General features: G+C 40.4%; 1 protein-coding gene across 2 annotated transcripts in view; it reads right to left on the bottom strand.

Annotated features, from left to right (window-relative positions):
* The window catches only part of lrfn5a (leucine rich repeat and fibronectin type III domain containing 5a), a 131,161-nt gene that overhangs the window by 54,000 nt on the left and 57,045 nt on the right, over window positions 1–20,116 (bottom strand). For both annotated transcript variants that reach the window (XM_035167136.2, XM_035167137.2), the window contains one exon: window positions 13,601–13,711. The gene's annotated coding sequence lies outside the window, so the exon portion shown is untranslated. The remainder of the gene's footprint in view (window positions 1–13,600; window positions 13,712–20,116) is intronic.

Raw genomic sequence — 20,116 nt, 5'->3', positions numbered from 1 at the left:
GCCGTGCTGCAGTTTTTGTGTCATCTTGCTTACAAACAAAGAAAATAAACAAATGAACGGGGTGAAAACATAACCTCCTTGGTGGAGGTAAAAATCATTACAATCATGAAACGCAAAACACCTAAACACCTGCAAGGCAATAGACAGACATGTCACTTAGAGGTAATGTAAATGTCATATAGAGTGTATGCCCTGTTAATTATTGCATTTAAAAATGGCCTAATTCTGTACTGCCTGACATTTGCTCATCACATCCTGTATTTGATGCTAACCACTTAACTTACTGTGAGTGTTAGATTCACTTTTTTCATCTTGTAAAAACATCTAGGAAACCAATGATCTTGATCCAAAGAAAATACTTCATTTCCACGTCCATCAGGCATCAAAACAGGCAAGGTTCTATTTTCACATCTTCAAGAAGTATGGAAGTGTCACTTCTCTACATTGACTGTAAGTTAACAATGTTTATGGCCAAATTCTTGCATGATGGCCCCTGATTTAGAGAGACCATCCAGATCGGAGTCCAGTTGTCGACAAATTTTGACCAGTGCATCTCAGTGGGTTCCGAGGACTCGCATGAGTTTTCTTATTGATTTGCAATAAATCAAAAGACAATTATGTTTCATAGTGTATATCTACAGATGGGGACCATTGCACCAATAAAAAAAACATATATAGATAGCCAATAGAAACTCTTATATGATTGTTACAAAGACACAAATCTGTCATGAATCACTCACAACGCTCAGGATGCATGTGGCGCACTGTTCATAGTGCTGCAGCCTTGCTTATTAACCTATCGGCTCGTGAGCATGAATAGATATTTAAGTCAGTCCACATCTTCAACTGATTTGAAGCCCAGACCAGCTTAACAGAGAAAATATGACAACAGATATCTTGAGTTTGGTTTTATTGAGAAAATCCACAGAAGACCAAAATGCGCCATGTGCCTTCAGGTTCTAGCGAATGAAGCCATATATCCAGCCAAGGTGAAGTGATATGTGATCACAGAGAACCCAGAGTTCAAGAGCAAGTTTTTCCTGGCACAAGAGCAAGGAATACAACCGCAAGAAAACAGGGATGATGAACTTGGCCACAACTTCAGAGAAAGCAAAGAAGGCTTCTCATATGGTGGCTGTATGGATCGCCAAAAGTAAGAAGCAACCATCAATGGCACAATAACTTGCTGCAGTTAAAATGTGTGGAGCTAATAAACTGAAACTGTGCTTCTTTCAAATGACTATTTTGACAGGGGTCCATCTGTCTTTGGAACTATTGTTCCACTCACTATCAGCTCCCTGCTCCAGCTGCACTAAGGTGAGGCTGGAGACTTTTCAGAGGATGCAGCTCCTGGGCCTTGTGATGAATTCCCAGGGCTGAGCTGAAAAGGCACTCAGAGACTCACAGTTCAGGTTGGAGGGTCAAGATACCATTAAGGCTGTGTCTCTGTCTCCTGAGCCTCATGTTATCATTTACTCCGGACCCTACTGCAAATGTGCCTCTGGGACCTGGGACTGAGCGCCACCGGCCCTTTCCGTGGCGGCAACAATGTTTGCTTTCAGGCGGTTATGGTAAGCCCTATGCTGATTGGAGCGCAAAGAGGGAATTGTCAGAGCAAAAGCACACGTCAATACTGTAATAGCTTTTCCTCATTATGATTCCTGAGCAGCATCCAAAGTGACGCTGTTTCAAAACAAAATAGTGTGATATTAACTCTAATTACCAATGAAAACCTGACACGGGGCCCTCACCACCCACTATCTGTTTTGCTTGCCAACCAGATGAGAAACAGTAAACAGAATGCGTTGCTGTATCATTGCACATCAGAAAATGTTGCTGGAATTAATAAGCCAGTCAATATACACACACAGAGTGATAACACGTTTGCTGCACGGCTATGAAGTAGAAGAGACAGGTCTGAGCCAAAGGCTGAACATAATATTTGAAAGATGGTCACCTCTTAACTCAACAGTTCAGTTCGGCTTCGCTGAGTCAAAGTAAGATGAAATATGAGCAGCTCTTCATCATTATACTGTTTGTTTATCTGCTTCAGCATCAGGCAGGAGACGCAAGGGCAGATTATTCTTTTGTTGATATTTTTATGCCGGTTACATTGATCAGCCCATATGACGCTGTAAGTTGTACTTAAGTCTACAGCCTGTGCTGACACACACACACACACACACACGCACACACACGCACACGCACACACACAAGCACGAGTCATTAAGAAAGCGTAGGCAGTGCATTTCCTGCTAAGGGAGTTGACAACATATTTCTCCAGTGATTACAGTCATCTCCGTCCATATTTGGACAACCACAGAGCACTTCCTCTCTCTCTCGTGTTCCACATACATCAGCAGTTAACAACGGCAACGTGGGACAGATAGATGGAGATAAAACAGCAGAGAGCGAGAATGAGGAGGAAACAGGGATGAAGAGGAGAACAAACCCAACTCATCTCGTTTTGAATCATACAGCTGCTGTCTGTGTTAAGATCAGATTTTGTTAATTTTGAACACTTTCTTTTTGGAACACACAACCACTGTGTGCAAATTCAAATCTATGTGTGATAACAAAAATGTTGTCAGAGAAAAGCTTGAACCCAAGACCAGAAACTACATTGTCTTTCACACAAATGTAAACAAATGCTGGTTAGACCCTGCCGCCTACAATTCCTTCATTGTTATCAGTACATCTGTTTCTTTCCACAATAAAGCATGTGACTCCTCCACTAGTTATATGGAATATCACAGGGAACAAAACACATCAGATATGTGTGGAACGGATGAGGAAAACATCATAAATACATGAAACAAACAGAAATTCCATATTTCCATCACTCTTGTTCTGCAACTGTTTAATGACGGTAGTAACGCTAGTGTGTGGAAACAGGCTTTAATTTGCATTTTATTCTGACAGTTTTTCCTACAATTTGGTTAAAATTGTGCTCCAGTTGGATGGAAACCTGGCTAGTCTATTCATTAATATGAAGTAACCATTGAGCTGACAATATAGTGACATACCAATCATTGGTGAGATATCATCACATCTACACAGACAACATCTATAGACCTGTCCAAAACTGCACCCAATACATTGTGAACAAACAAAGTTTGCCCGTGCTCTCGAAAACATCAACCAAATACTCAAAGAACAGAATATCCAAACAGAAAGTAAGACAAATGTCAATGTTGTGAAGCAGACCACTCCATTTTAGTTGTTGACCGCTGATTTTGACTGCTTAGTTACAGTTGCTAAGCTATGATTGGACTGTTTGGTTTATAGTTTAGGAAATAAGACTCTCCGTGGACAACATCACAAAATAAAGCGACCTGATGGTTCGATGGCTCTGTCTGAATCTGTGCAAAATATTCGTCTTCGAGCATTTTATTTTATATTTTCAAGAGACCATGTGATTGTGTACTGAGGGGTGGCCTCTGGACATGGATATGGATACAGTATTATCTAGTCGGCTCAGGCTTCACACATTGGAGGTGTGCAAAAGCCTCTGGAACGGCTTTTAAAGCTTCACGGGGCACTGCCGCTCTTTACTGAAAACCAAAGTAAATAACTCTAGGAATCAAGAGCAAAACATGTTGCAGTATGCAAGGTAAAAACTGAATAAACCGTCTTTCTGTGAAGAATTCAATGTGTTCTGGGCATCTATTTTTACCACTGGAAAGATACCGATGTGAGACGTTGAAGATATAAAGAGGAAGGTATGCAGATAGGCCGACAGCGAAGTAAACAGCGAGCCGAGACACCGAATGCAAAGACAGAATAAGATTAAGAAGAAAGAAGACAGTACCCGATAAGAAATTATTTAGAAAGACAAAGGCAGAAATGGGTGGATGATAATGACTGCCTGAGAGACTAAGAAAATGAGATAGGATCAACGTATCAGGAAGAAAAAGGAGGAACATCTGAGAGGAGATAAAAAGGAGCAGAGCACAACAGAGGCCAGAACTGTGAAAAGGAGCCAGACATGTCGGTAGAGACACATTTAGCTTGAGGGGAGGAAGAGCAGCATCTGCAAACTGTCTGACTGAACACACTGGGTTTTAAAAGGGAAAAGGGAGCATCTGAGGGAACGTAAATGTGCAGCATCTGACGCGCATTAATGAAAGACCTCCATAAAAAGCTCAACAGGGAATATATAACCAGTAATGTTGCACAAGTTTCACACCAACTCATGCAGCATTTAAAGCGTGGATGTGACACAACCTGAGCTGTGCGATAATTATGTTCATATATTCACGTGAGATCATTTCTGCTGAATGCATTCCACCAAACCTCATACAATTTTTCACAGCATATAAGTAGGACCCGAGAACCGACCAGTGCAAGGATCCTATAAAAATACTGTTTATTATTATTAATAGTATTATTATTACTATTATTATTATTGCTATTATTATTTGATCTGTTTATAATTATTCCTTGTGCCCTAAACCCAACAGGAAGTCTGCCATTTTCTATATTTTTTTAAATATTTGTATGGTTTTTTGGGCCTTTAATTAATATCTTATTGAATTAATCAGATTTGTGGCGTCGAGTGGTTGCCAACACCATGGACCTGGCCAGTTCAAACTAAGTCAGGTTTGCATTCATACTGCTATCACTTTAAGAGGTGGTGGCTGGACATTTAAACCATGTCCCTTACTGTGCAACTATCCCGATGTCACCGCTCACCTACTGGTGAAAGCCAGCCAGCCGATTGTATCTGATGGTAACAGTACTCCCTGGTAACTAGAGAAATACCCCCTGCTTCACTGTTGTCATGTCATGAAATAGAGAACAGATGTGTGGGGGGGTCTATTAGTTAATTGTATAAATGGCAGCGATTCCAGAGTTTACATTTTCTTCACCCTGTCTGTACCTTCACAAGATGCAAGAGCAGTCACACACACATCTATTACATGCACATATTACACACATACACTAATGTGTTCACACAAAGGTTGCAGTGCTGATAGAGACAGATGTACAGATGTAATCCCAACACCAGCAGCACATCGTCTCACAATAGAGTGTTAAATGTGTGAGGGCTGCAGAGAAGGAAGAGTGATGGAGCTGACACTGATGGAAACAGAGGGAGATAAAGTTGAAATGATTCAGACAGAATAGAGAGAAGAGAGCAGAGTTGAAGAGAGGTGACTGGAAAGAGAAGATAAACTCTGACAATATCATAGTTTGAAATGTGCTAGACGACAGAAACTGTATCCTGAATACCACACACAATAGTTGATTGTGTGTGTGTGTGTGTGTGTGTACACTGTGTTTGTCTTCATGCATTTCTATTATAACAATTTGAATTTTATTAACAACTGAAAACTGAACAGCAAAATGTAATCAGTATTGACTGTTAATGTTCAATGTAAGTACAACAGAATCTATATTGTTGGAATAGTTTTACGTGAAATATATATCTGTCTGCAATCTAAGATTCTTGGCTCGTCTGACTGAACATCAGGATTAGTGCACTTCTTCATCCTGGTATTCATGGTCTCCATTGGATAAATACTGCTGACTATACGGCGACTTCCTGACTTTCTTTCTAGTGCCACCTTAAGCTTACAATTGTGATTTTAGGTGAAAAAATGATTGATTTACATTTTAAGTTTTTCAAAGTAAAACATTTAACCTAATTTTCACCATGAATCAGTGGTGTCCTGGCCTATAGTATGTGAACCATTTAGGAAAAGACTCACTCTTCACACATCCAGGTTGGCTCAAGACAATAAACCTTATCCGACATAAAATCAAGTGTTATTTTTCCTGCCACTGCTAAAATCAGTGGACAGCATCAACATCATTTATGGAAAGGAAATTATTATAATTTGTGTGGAGTTGTCGGTTTATTTAATATCTTTGTTCTTAGAAGTCAAAGTCACATAAAAAATAACAACTATAAATCCTAATATTAAATACAAGCACGCTCCAGTGTCAGAAAGTATGTATCTGTGCTCCTTAACTGAAAAGCTATTACATTCTTGCTTATGACTTATAACTTTTTCCATTTTCTTCAACTTTTTTTAATTTAAAATGTCATCACGGACCCAAAAAAAGCACAGAGTGAAGTCCAGCTTCTGCCGGGCCTCACTGTCTCTGTCCATTGTTGTCTTCTGTCAGTGGTTTCCAGCCAGGCTCGGGGCTCCATGTAGAAAATAAACAAGTATGGCTACCCTCACATCCTGTTTCACACACTCCATTTCCTGCCACTGCCTACGGTGAAAGAACAGCGTAGAGACAGAGAGAATAGCTAAGTAATTTGGAGAGGAAGTCAGAGATAATACAGCCGTTTGCAGTGTGATGAGGCAATGATACAGACGGAAACTCACTTACTATACCACGGATAACAAAATGAAAGGGAGGGGAATTGTTTGTGAAGTTGTATTGCATCTCCAAATCTCACAAACAAGCAGAAATGGCCTTAATGCTTCAGAAATAAGAGGCTTTGTCTGTGTTATCTACAATATCCCTTTGTTGTAGTAGCATATTCAGCAAAACAAGTACAACTACTACTACTACTACTGAGTTCTACCTGTAAAATCAGTAATAAGTGGTACCATCACATCTTAGTATCACTGCTGTGAACATATGAAGATGTGGTCATGCTGAATGGAAGTTACTATCATAGTGATACAGGTTTATTACTTCCTGTCCATCCCCCCATATCCAGGTATTTTCTGTAAATGTTGAAACATGTTGCAAATCAATTTTCTATCACTATGCTTCAGTGAAGATGACAAATGTACGTGTTTTAAGCAAATATCAGGAGAGTAGATAAAGTGTTTGCTGTGTGCTGTTGAAGCCGGTGGCATATATGCAGTGTTTGTTGGTATACAACAGTGTAAATACATTTAAAATGTGTGTCTGGTACTAATTTACAGAGATTAATTCACAGTTTACAGCTTATTTATTTGATGTAAACATACATCACCCTATCACACTTTGATGTGTGGGCAAACAGAAAACAGAAAATGGTGTTGCTAAGCACCAAAGTGAAACAGCAGCAGTTACACTAATGGTCTGTATCTACTGCATTTGAGATTAATCACTTATCAACTATTTCAAGGTGTAATATTTTGTTTTATTCTTTTGTTAAACTAAGTATATTCGCAGTTTATTGGTGTGCGAGAATAATAAAATTATAATCAAGACAATGGAATTTCTCAGCAGTTGATGGCTGTGCTCATACTGAGAAATAAAATCTCTTCCATGACACCAAGGGCTGCACAAACCAAACAAAGACACGTCACTCTTCCAGTCTGCAGGGAGGCTGCTTGGTGCACTAGGTATTGATATAAATACGACTGTATTAGGGTTGCACGATGCTAGCTCCATAACCAATGGCTGACAGTGATCTTCATGTTGACGAGCACATCAGGATGTGATGTCTCACACATCATATGCTCAAGAGAAATGTTTTTGCATGCAGAATGGCACATGTCGACTTCTTCTTGTTCTACTTTAACATTAGTCAGACAGTTTGAGCAGTCAGGTTGTGGCTTGATGAATTCGACCAGACCGAACAGTGTGTTTCTGGCTTCTCATCATAGACGATTTACTTGTACACTGTGAGCTGGAGTTTCACATCAAAGGGATAGTTCACCCAGAAATGAAAATTCACTCATTATCGCGTCTCAGGGGTAAACAGTGTTAGAGCAGAATCCAATACAATTGAGGTCAATGGTGACCGATTCTTCAGACGTAACAGAACAGAGAAAAAAACAGAACATGCCTCCATTCTGCTCGTGTGGTATCATCCAAGACATTCAAGTTCGACTCGAAACGAGGTCATTTACGTCGTGATTTTTAAGCCTTAATGTCCGCTGATATCTTCCGACGAGGTGCATTCGGGGACCTTCACTAATGCTAACGTCCGCTAGCTTAGCCACTTCTTGTGGACTTTTGATCTTAAAACAGGGTGGAAATGACCTTGTTTCGAGTCAAACATGAATGTCGGGGCTTGCGGACACCACACGAGCAGTATGGAGGGCATGTTATGGTTTTTCTGTGGTTTTATTACGTCTAAAGATAGGTCACTAATCAGCTACACTGTTTACCCCTGAAACTCCAAAAGTGTTATGTGGACTCAAACACTTTTCTGGGTGAACTATCCCTTTAACATTTCGCCCAGCCTATACCCAGCTTAACTTTGTAGACATCACCCAGATGTCCCTTGATGCGACGTTATCTGCTTATGGCTGACTAGCTGCTGTATTACTGAAGCTTTGGCAAAAGTTCCTTTGAAGATCTACCCCTCATTTCTGCCTTCATACTCTGACCGTGACATTACGTCAGAGACCTCTATGCTGCAGCTGCTTGGTCAACCTGACACCTTCTTACGTTCAACGTCCACAAACTTCCAGTCAGCTGTGTTCATACTATTGTTTTTTGTTTGTTTCAAAGTAATAGTGTAGATGTATAATACCGTGGTAAATTGCTGTGGTTGTTGTGTCGGTGTCATACTGAGAGTGTTTGTCTGCTGCTGCTGATGGGGGGGAAAAACTGAAAAGGAAAGTAAAGACCACTTTAGAAGTGTTCACCATGACTAACAACTGTACGCAAAAGCAACAGAGGGAAAGAGCGGGAGAGGGAGTCTTAAGCATGACTAACTAACTACCTCAGGGTGTGTGTCTTATGTATTTGCATTTCCTCTCATGTATGAATTATCCCCCTTGCTTTGGGTTCCTTTCCCTTTTATCTCTCCTCTCCTCTCCTCTCCTCTCCTCTCCTCTCCTAGTCCTCCTTAACACCTCCTAACACATATTATCCCACGGGGGACAGAAGCGACGCAGGTTAGCATGGTGACCCAGGCTTGGCTGGCCCTTGGCAGGTCTTGGCTGCCAACCCCCCCCCGCCTGCCCCGAGGGATCCAGGCAGCCTTTCAACTCTTTGGGAGACAGTACACAAGCACACACACACACACACACACACACACACACACACACACACACACACACACATACACGCACACACACACACTTATGCTGCCAGAGAAAAAGGTAAAGAGGAGGTAAACGGAGGAGAGAAGAAGGACAGTGTGTGATTAAGAAAAAAGAAGAAAATATTAATAATAGTAGCATTTATAACAAAGTTTTTACAGATGTAAAAACAGAGTGTAATTACACATTAGGCTACACATGAGGTAGTTTCAGTACAATCAAGGACCGGAGATCATGGTCGTTGAGGATAGATACATGAGTAAAAGCAACAAAAAGGAAAACTCTAATTAAAAGCTATTTTATAGGAAAGAAATGACAAAAAGAGGACTCTGAGGTAGGTCGTCTGATTTCAAAAAGGAAGATTAGGGGGTAACGACGAGATGAATAATGATTGTGTGTCGTATTTCAAAAAAGATTTAAGGAAGAGGAAAACAAATATGAAGGAAAAGGAAATAGGAGTAGAGAATCAGGAGAGAAGCAGAGAGGGAACATGTAAAGGAGGCAACAAAAAAAGAGATATCCTAAATAATAATAACACTAGGTTCATCTTCAAAATGTTAAAAAGCGATTATAGTGAAAGGTAAAATAATGGAAGAGCGAAAGTATGTTCCTGATAGGGTCAAATGTGAAGAAGGTAATGGAAAGGTCACACCCAGCCACCCACCTCCTTTCCTCAGTTTACTTCCACCTCACATACTTAACCCCTCCAATCCATCCACATCAAAGTGAGTAGAGGACAGAGAACCTACTTTGATATGTATGGCTGAGCAGCACATACACAATCATGCTAAAAACAGAGAGAGAGAGAGAGGCATTATTTGCTGTCAGGAGCTGGAGGGTTGCGGGTTGCATTCCCTCATCAGTGTACAGGCCTCTGAGTGAACTCTGACGTGTGGAACGATGTTCATTAAAATGGTAAAACAAACAGAGGCTGCTGTGTGATCTCTCGTCTCTCTCTGTCTGTCTGTCTGTGCATCTCTCTCGCTCTCTCTCTCTCCCTCTATCTCCCCGAAGCAATAAGAGCAAGCAAAACAAACAAACAAATAAACAAAAGAGTTTGTGCTATATATATATATATCTTAACAGTCTGCATGCTGCTCGTATCTATTTGAATTCTCGAACACTGTCACTTATACTTCTGCCACAGAACAATATAAAATGAATTATTAAAGACTTCTTCATCAGTATTGAGTACAGCTTGGTCTGTTTGATGTATCAGCTTTCTAACTTCAAAAGAATCAGCTGATGATGCCTTCAGGGCTGCAGCTAACAATTGTTTTTATGTTCGATTAATCTGCTGACTGCAATTAATATTAGTCAATGACATGTATCACTTTATTATAATTATTTAGATGCTTTTCATTTATATCTTTGCAGCTGGTGAAAGCAAAGCAAATTGTACCTACTTTCTAAGCTTCTCTGTAGCTTCCAGTAATATATAATACAATTTGACAACTTTTTAATCAATTGTTTGTGTTCATATTTTGTATTTGCAAAGTAAGTGGTATCTAAAGTTTAAATGTTTTGGAGTGAATCACAATATTTCCAATATTTGAATGTGTGTAATGTAATATGAAGAAGTATAAAGTGACAGGAAATAGATATACTCAAGTCAAGTAGAATTACTGCAAAACTGTACTTGCATACAGTAATTGAGTAAAGGTACATAGTTGCTGGAACATAGATATTTCTCTATACATTCATGTGGTTTGATAAAAATCTGAAATATGCTCTTGAAAATGTTCATGACCAATGCCAATTTATAATATTTCTAGCAGCCTAACCTCTTTATAAAAGCATATAACATGTCTAAAGTCTAGACAGGTTGTGACAATAGAATAATACTTAGCCCTGTATAGAGAAAGACAGATGAACACAAACTGTCTGAAACTAGAACGCCACTCAGGGCCATCCGCCTCTGCCACAGTCAAAATACAACATGTCAGTGGAGCTCCTGTAATAGAAAAATAAAAGGAGAACAAAAGAGTTTGATCATCTGCACCAGACTGTACAAACCCACTGAACTCAAAACCATAAACCAGTCTCATAAGGATCCAAACATTACTTCTTGAGAAACTGATGAAAATGTGGAAAAATTATTTTACAACGTAAAGGGACGTGATAAAAAACAGCAACTAGAACCCGTTCAAACAGGTCACATCATAATATCTGACATTTTCCTTGACCAATAAACAAAGTAGAATGGCTCAGTAGAGAACTGTGAAGGCCCAACATTCCCCCTAAGTGATTTAATTCATCTAGATCCATAAATCATTCCCTAGGAAATTGGTGACTAAGTAGAAAAAAAAAATAAAATCACAATTTTGCAGTGTTAAAGAGAATGAAAAAGAAATAGTTCATCCCTGATACATATCGCATCATTGCATAGAATTGTGTGGTAATCTACCAAGGTGTTTTTGTGTTATCCTGCTAACAGACAAACATTAGGGAAGATGAAAACATAATCTCCCTGGCTGAGGTAACAAACCAACACAGAGTCTATATATGTTAGAAGTAATGAAAGGGTTCAAACTACGGTGCTCTAAAGTGTGAATACAAATTCCACATAAGTCAGAAATTTATAATTTCCCATGTGAGCATTTAATGAAGAGATCCAGATTTTGTAATGAGATGTAATAAATGTCAACAAAGAATTCCAGTGTGCTACCATGAGTGGAAAGAACACTCCTACTTTAAATGCAACATTTTAGAGGATGATGATGATGGGAAATGATGAAGACACCACAGAGACACAACAAAACCATGCATTGGTCCAAGTTAAGAGCTCTGAATAGCATGCTGTGAATATCTTCTACCTTCTGGCTATGAATATATCTCCACAAACACCCTTCAAATTCATGTGTGTGCAATTTGTTCTGGTCAGAGCAGATTTCACATCTGCCTCAGGCATTGTGGGGAATGTATAGCTCCCACACACACACACAGATGTAAACACACTATCCTCTATATCTCATCCTCGTGTCACTGATGGACGGATAGAACAGAGTGTTGACTTTCTCTACCTTCTACCCCCCCCTCCCTCCTTCCTCTCCACACGTCTCCCCTCTCTCCTCTACCCCTGCCCCTTTCTAGCTGAGTTCAGCAGTCAGCCACATCCCACCGGGACGCATCGAGGTTGGGAGTGTAGATCTAACAGCCGAGTGAAGAAAGGGAAAAGAGAAAGTGAGAGGGCACGGAGGAGCGGGGATTATCGGCGGAGTCTCAGGGGGTAAGGAGGATAGACATGGTTTTCTGACTAAGGAAGCCGATATGAAGATGACAGGGTGGCATGAAACCATTAGTGAGGAGATAACGTTTGAAGAGGAAAACCATAACAGCATCGGTTAAGACGAAAGGTATTGCGTATTCTTCCTGAAACAGCCAATGCAGGGCGAGCTCAGTATCCAATACACATTCACACTTAGTTAAAACAAGACTAGCTTCCACTACAGGGCAAGGCAGGGCTAACACTTTCCACGGTGATCTCACACACACAACTACGTACTCTCCACTAGATCTCCTTTTCCACTACAAGGCCAAAGGTAACACATCCGAGGCCAGTTGCTCTGACCCACATAAAGTCTCCCTCTGTTTAGCAAACAGCTCCTAAGTGGAGCACAATTCGTCTAACAAGCTTCCACAGCAGAACTGTCAGAGGAATACATGTCAGTAAACATTTTGAGTAATAAGGGTTTTGAGATGAAAAGATCGTCACTCCTCTCTTATGTCAGCTCACGATAAGCTTTAAGACTGCATGCAGCCGTGCATGCAACCAAACACCAAAATTCACCAACCAGCACCTTTTGTCTCGTTTGTAATATCTGTACTAAAAATTGTAGCTGACTATCAATTTAGCTTTAAGTGCTTGTAAGTAGATTTTGTAACTTTTGTGACAGAGTTCGGTGTAACAAACCAAGCCAGGCCCTTTAGGAGGGTGGCATTGTGGAGAGTGCAACGTTTTTTTTGGAGCTACAGCCACAGAAAAAGTTGCTCCGTCACCTCCATCCCCGCTAGTTACCTGTTTTATGAGCAGGGAGCACTGAGTTTCAAGGCTACGAATGTTCTCCATAGTTCTGCAGAGTGGGTCCAGACTGTTCTAATGCTACCATAAACCTTCAAGGCTAAGCTAAGTGTGAAAGCGTAATACTAGAAGGCTCCTTACTTTGATTTGGAGCCATAAAGCTGGTGATGTAACTAACCTATAGTACCTACTGAGCTTTAAAGGTGCTTGTAAGTAGAGTTTGATGCTTTTGGATAAAAAACAGATGTTACTAGCCCTTTAGGAAGGCTTGAGACATTGCCTCAGTGTTGTAAGTTTGTTTTTTTTAGCTGCAGTCACGCATAAAGTTGCTCCATCACCAATGTTAGCAATCAGTTTTTATGGCTGACAGTGACCCAAGGCAAACCCAAGTGTGCTAGCATGATACCAGAGGTGGGGGTCACCTTGACTTGAAGCTGGTGAGGTAAGACTAGTTGTTTCTATCAGTTTCCAGTGTTTATGGTAACCTTAAGTTATTCATGCTCTAGTTGCAGCGTCACGTTTAACAGACCAGAAAGCTGTCAACCATCTCATCTAACTCTCAACAAGAATGAGTGTATTTCATAACTAGTCCTTTCAGTAAAATCATGCTGAAAACAACACTTACCTTCAGAGACGTAAAAGCGGTTAACACTCTGCTTCAGGTATCACATGTTACCACCGCTATAACATCCTGGATGAGGGTGCAGGTCCAAAATCTTCTCTCAGGTCTCACTCACTGAAGAGAACAGGAAATAAAGAAGAAGAAATTAGTCTTCAATAGGTCTACTAAAATAAAATCTGACCTGTGTCTCGACACCATATTTTCTGGGCCTGCAACATCTTATATAGTGCATTTGTTGTCCACTTTATTGTTTTTTAATTTATTTTGTTGGCTGAAAGCACAGTATGAGGTGTACAGTTTCCTCCAGTGTGGTCAGAAACTGCTTACTTTGCAACTTTGAACTACTGAACCAAGTAAAAGTGGGAAAAGTTGAGAGCATACACACACGCACACACACACACACACACACACACACACACCACACACACACACACACACAGTAAATCTGCCCTCACATGCTGTTGCTACTGGGTATCAATGACTTGAACAACACCGACCATTGATCCAAAGATATCCCTCTTCCTTCCTCTCCTCCCTTCAACCTTCCGCCCCCTCTTTTCCCCCTTTGCCTCTCTTCATCCTCCCACGCCTCCTCTTCTTTTTATCCCATTTTCCCATTTGGATTTTTCTCTCCTCTCCTGCACATCCAGGTTTCACTTCTTCCCTGTACCCCCTCCCTCTCTCCCTCCCATCCCTCTCGCTTGTCAGCACTCCTCCTTCAAAGGATAGAGGGCACAGCCGAAACAAAGGCTGCTTCTGTACCAGCTGAGCCAGCAGGACGGAGGGAGGGATGGAGGGAGGGAGGGGAACGGATCAAAACGAGGCAAAGGAGGAAGAGAATGAGGGCAAAGAGTAAGGTGAAAGGGAGGGTGAGGAGTCGGACAGGGCTAAAAAGAAAATGAAGAGCAGGGGCATAGGGATGGCAATGGTGGAAAAAAAGGTTAAAGATAGAGAGTGATGTTACAAAAAAAGCGGTGGAGTGTGAAGGAACGTAGAAAAATAGAGAAACAGGACAACGGGGATGAATGTGAAAGTGAAGAGCAGAGAAACGGAAGGAGATAAAGATAGATGCGGAGAGGAGAGTTGGAGATTGTTCTCACATCAATAGTGTGGCGGTGTCTGGTATCAGCAGGATCTCACACACACACACAAAGAGTTATCACAGTCGAACTATAATTAAATCTGCCGACAGCAGCACAAACGCACGCTCTCCGTTTTATCACATAAAGAATATCTACCTTCCCTAAATCTGACATTGGTTTGCTATCGCGGCTTTGCCTGTCGATGCAAAAGTTATTCATTTACTTACTACTGTGATCACAACTGACGTGATGCACAGCGGCGGAGGTATAACACACTTATCTAAGAGCTTATCAGGAAAACATATTGCACTTTAAAAAGCTGGATGCAGGTGGACACACGAGATAGACTGGTAACATGAGCTGAATGATGCATAGGGTTGTAATTTATTTATTCTACCCCTCTACTGACTATGACCTTGGGAATACACAGAAGCCCATAGTGAAAATTATACGGTGGTAAAATAGTGCCCCTTTGTCAGCTAATCTGCCGACAGCGGCAGATGTGATTGACTCTGTTTTAATATGCAGGACCACACCTTTAATGCAAGGGCATGAGCTTTTAAATCTACGGGCACCTCAAAAGGACAAATGCTAAGAGATGCTTTGCATTGCAGATGCTACGTGCGCTGGTTTAGGTTTATATTAAGCACTGCAGCTAAATAACACAAATGACTTCATGGTTGATTTTTTTGTTTTTTTTGTATATTATTTTTATTCTCAACAGCACAAGGAATGCAATGATACAATGTGCATGTCATTTTTCCATTTTCTCCCCCCACCCCAAAACAGATCACACTGCCTCAATGCAGAAAGTACATTGCAATATTAGTAACTCAAGAAGTCTAAGCAAAATAGTTTACAAATTACAAGATGATATTGTTTTTAAGAAAGAAAATAAAAAGAAAAAAGAAACAAGAATGTAATAAGAAAAAACATACACACACCCACAGCAATGTGTAATGTGTAATAATAATAATTTATAAAAAGTGCAAAAAAGGGAAGGAAAGTCTAAGGGAAACGGAAAAGGTTCATAATTCTAGAGAGAGAGTTTTCAATTCATCAAAGTATTTTATGATCGGACCCCAAGTGGATTTGAATGTCTCAGGGTGGCCCAGCAGCGAGAATTTAATTTTCTCCAAATTTAAGAAGAACACCAAATCCCTCAGCCACATAGAACAATTTGGGGGGTGGTGTGACTTCCAGTCCATTGAAATTCCCCTTCGTGCCAAGAGGGTTGAGAAAGCGATTATGTTTTTGTGTTTATTTATTAAAGTTTTGTCTCCGTCGCCCTGAACACCAAAGATGCACATCCAGGGATTGGGTAGGAGATTAAGACTGAGGGAGTCTGATAATACTTTGAAAACTTTGTCCCAGTAAGTTGTGAGATGTGGACAGGTCCAAAACATGTGAGTGAGATCTGCTGGTGAATTATGGCATCTATTGCAGCTATTGACAGCATTAGGGTATATTTTTGAAAGTTTGGAGTTAGAGTAGTGCAAGCGGTGCAGTACCTTGAATTGCAGTAAATTTAACCGTGCACATGGTTGATTTAATGAATTAATCACTGTCTGTTTTGTGCAACCAATTTGTGTGCACAGCTCAATCTAGTCCAAGGCTCTTATATAACTCCGCAACAAACTTTGTTGCAGCACCTATTTATAGAAACAAACAGGCAAATAAAAGTCATTCACCTAATCTGATCCATATCACCTGTCAAAAACACACTCCTGCTTTTATGATAAAAGCTTTTGTGTCCTTGTGAAATATTAGTCCCAAAAAAACCATGTCTGCTGCCATCAAATACATTTTTCAGCAATCCGAGCATTAAACTTTGATGTGATCCATAACGGCACAAAGCATTAAAGTTGCACCAGACAACCCCTTCTACAAAATCCTTGGGTCAGTGGTTTGCTTCTCGTAAGATACCCAGTGTGAGAAGACAACTGGTGCAGCCTAATGAGCCTGCCCCCCCGGGGTGAGACAAGCGTTCCCTCAGTTTTGGGGCCTGGATCTTGAGAAGAGAGCATTAATCCTTTAATGAGACCAGGTACCTGGAGTGAAATGCCACAGTCACTTTACATGGCTTGCTGAACCCCCCCCCCACCCGCATGAGACGAGAACCAAAAAATCTGTCCAAGGAAAAAACGTCTCCTAAATATAATTACTTTCAATTATTCAAGATCTTATATAACTCCAACCTAGGAAAAAGGCTTAACTAGTGTGCAGGAAGTCTGTGATATATCTGCTTGTTTATTCTTTATCTTAGAGTTCATAGCATGGGTAGAGCACAGAGACGCCACAGACATCATTTATTTATGGTTCATGCAGTCACAGTGAGGACGCACTGTACGTACCAGCCGGCCATCGCACAGTGCTTTAACAATTTGACAGTAACACGAGGTGCATGCTGGCCCATATTTTACCACATGGTGCCATATTTCACTTAATTACATAGACCTCTGCTTGAGTAGCCTAAAGGTAGTGGAGCGATATGTGAAGGAAGCGGTACAGAGAACATGTACGTGAATAAATCATTTTACTGAGAAATTACAAAGTGTTTCATGTCGAGCCACTGAGTTCTCAGATGTCTGGTTTTGTGACACATGGGGCTGAAAGTGTTGACTTCTCGAAACTAATTTGTTTGATTTGCATAGATATTCAAGTTAAAACCCCAAATGATCTTAACCAAGATGGTAACATCACAAATATGACAAAATGGTTACTTTAAATGTACAATTTATTACTTATTCCACACTGTACTATTCATTAAAAAAAGTAACTACACTACATATATTTTTGACTCAACAGCAAAAGTAAATAGTTGCATTACTTGTAACGTGCCTTTCGTTACAATAAGATAAACAAATAAAAACTAGAACGGTGCTCGGGGAGTGCACAGAGCTCTGCCAAGGCTAACGCCCTATCTCGCCAAAAAGTTATTGGTTACACCCGTTTATCCAGATCCGCATAAAAGCCTAATGGTTTTATCCTCGGGTCAGGCCCCGCTGCTCCATAAAAATTTCATGTCAATCTGTTCAGCAGACAAACAAACGCTGATGAAAACATAATCTCCTTGGCGGAAGTAACGGGACTATTGTTTAACAAGGTTAGAGGTTTGTTTTAGTTTACCCCCGATGACATCTGGTTGGAAACCTGGTCATGCTGACGCACACAGTGTCGTCTGCTTTTATAGAGGCTACACATCCTGTCCCTGCATCAGGCTATTACGTCCAATCTGTCATCTGAACGCAGAGACACAGCTGATGTCCATAAAACGTACAGTGAGACAGCAAACAAGCCAACAGGAAACATTTCAAACCAACTGAGGTTCACTGGGAAAGGTTTCACTTATGTCATTACTGGGTTTCATACTGGAAGTGTTCTGGAAGCTGGTGAAAGGAGAACTCAGGCAGCAGCGGATGTCTTATGCAGAAGATTTTATTGTAGACTTGATGCATCAAGGAGACCAGAAGGTGAAACAATATACAAACGCTATCAGAGCAACATGAGCAATTGTCCCCACACTGTGTCCTTACGTCTTACCACTGGTGTAATACGCAAATGAGTCGGAGTTTGGTGCCTCTCTGTCTGGGGCATCTGAATAAGATATGAAAGTCCATGAGTGTAGACACTACAATGTGCTGTTGGTTGGCCTTGGGAGTATTTGTGGAGTGAGACAGGCTCTATTATTATAGTAGTGTACAGATGGAATTTCTTAGGAATTCATAGTTTTCTTTTAAAATAGTTTATTTTTCGTAGTCTTTTAAAAAAAATATTCACTCACACGGCCGACGTTTTACAAAATATCTCTATCTAAACTTTCTGTTTTTTATGTACGGACAGGTAACTGGAGTATTTGACAATTTGCACTTTGGAAGGCAATTCTAAAATTCTCACTTTTAGTGATTTAAGATGCAGTGGCCCAAACACGGAGGAAAAAGTTAATTTTGTAAAATATCGGCACAAGATAAATTATTTATTGCCAAATAATGTTTGGATTATTGAAAAAAGCTCTAGTTGAGATCTGCTTTTTGAACCATATATATATATATATTTACATCCTGATGAGATTAGCTCCTGAATGTGGCAGCTATGCTTTCTTTGCAACAACCCTATGTTGTTTTAAAAACAACACGTTCCTACTGGTTTGAATTTTTTGGAGCTAACATGTGCAGCTAAAAATCTTTTGTTGCATGAGTGAGTAACTAAAACGTTCCCTTCTTTCACTGCTTTACTATATAAATAATTGAAAAAGACAAAGTAGTAGCAACATTTCTTTTCTGTGAGTGAACCCAGGTGTCATATCCTTATGGAATCAAATCTCTGAGGCTTGCTTGGTGTGTGGAGCTCCACAGATGTAAAAACTGCCAAACATAACAAACACTGTATTTGTGCGAGTGTTTGTGTGCAACGGTTGACCGAGTCCATGGATAGAGCCTATTGCCATCCAGCCAGCACATCGCTCCTCTGAATTATTGAAACAGGTCAGTAAGCAGGAAGAGAGCATCTGTATGTTTGTGTGTGTCTTTGCCGTTTGTCTGTGTGCATACAGCACTGCAGTGCAGATTCACGGCTTAAGCTTTCGGTCTTTTCAGGACTGTACAGAGGGAATTAATGGCTGCGCCCTCTATTCATTTCTAATCTTATAAATATAAAACGGAAGCCGCGTCAAGTAGATATTTGAACAAAGGTTGTATATCGCAAATAGTGGATTATGTGTGTTTGAAACAGCTGTGCTAAAACAAGACCCAGTAATGAATGCATTCACATTGAATAGTTAATAATAAAAGCCTCTCTGACTTTGCAGTTTGCAAAAAGCTCCAGAGCAACGCTGTGTTCTCGCTGTGTTCCGCTTCTCCTCTGTCCTGAGCTGTTTCCTTCTTTTAACAGAACAGCAGCTAGAATAAGAACCAAGGGCAACCACTGCTCCTCCATGAGATAAATATAACAGCAGCAGGCAGAGCTTCTGAGAGCTGGGATGTCTACGCACAAACTGCTCGTTGGAGTCTTTTTGGTGCCCGAAGAAAATAAGCGCGGATTTTAAATAAAACAACAAATGAGACTTAAAACAAATGTTATAAGGCATTGGTTATGAAAAACAAACAAACATAAAAATTAGGTTGAAAATACAATTTGTTAAGTACAGATTCAAAACAGTGACTGCAGCTCATGTTAACAGGGGCAATAGAAACAGGCTCTGGAGGAAGAGCCGACATTAATTCATAAAGCCACCACACGACTGTTATAATTAAAAACCGTCTTGGTTATACAAGATTCTCATCAACCTATGATCTGCTTCCTAATGACTTTTTTTTGTGTGGATTTTCCTCACTGGACTTCCTTGTTTATATCGGGTCAATTATTTCAGTTTCCAGTTCATCTTGCTTCACCCATACTCTGCTTTTGCCCATTCTCCAGTACCAGCTTGTCTTTACTA

The sequence above is a fragment of the Hippoglossus stenolepis genome, chromosome 10 (assembly GCF_022539355.2).
Source record: "Hippoglossus stenolepis isolate QCI-W04-F060 chromosome 10, HSTE1.2, whole genome shotgun sequence".
Lineage (NCBI taxonomy): Eukaryota > Metazoa > Chordata > Actinopteri > Pleuronectiformes > Pleuronectidae > Hippoglossus > Hippoglossus stenolepis.
This window is presented reverse-complemented; position numbering and strand designations above follow the sequence as displayed.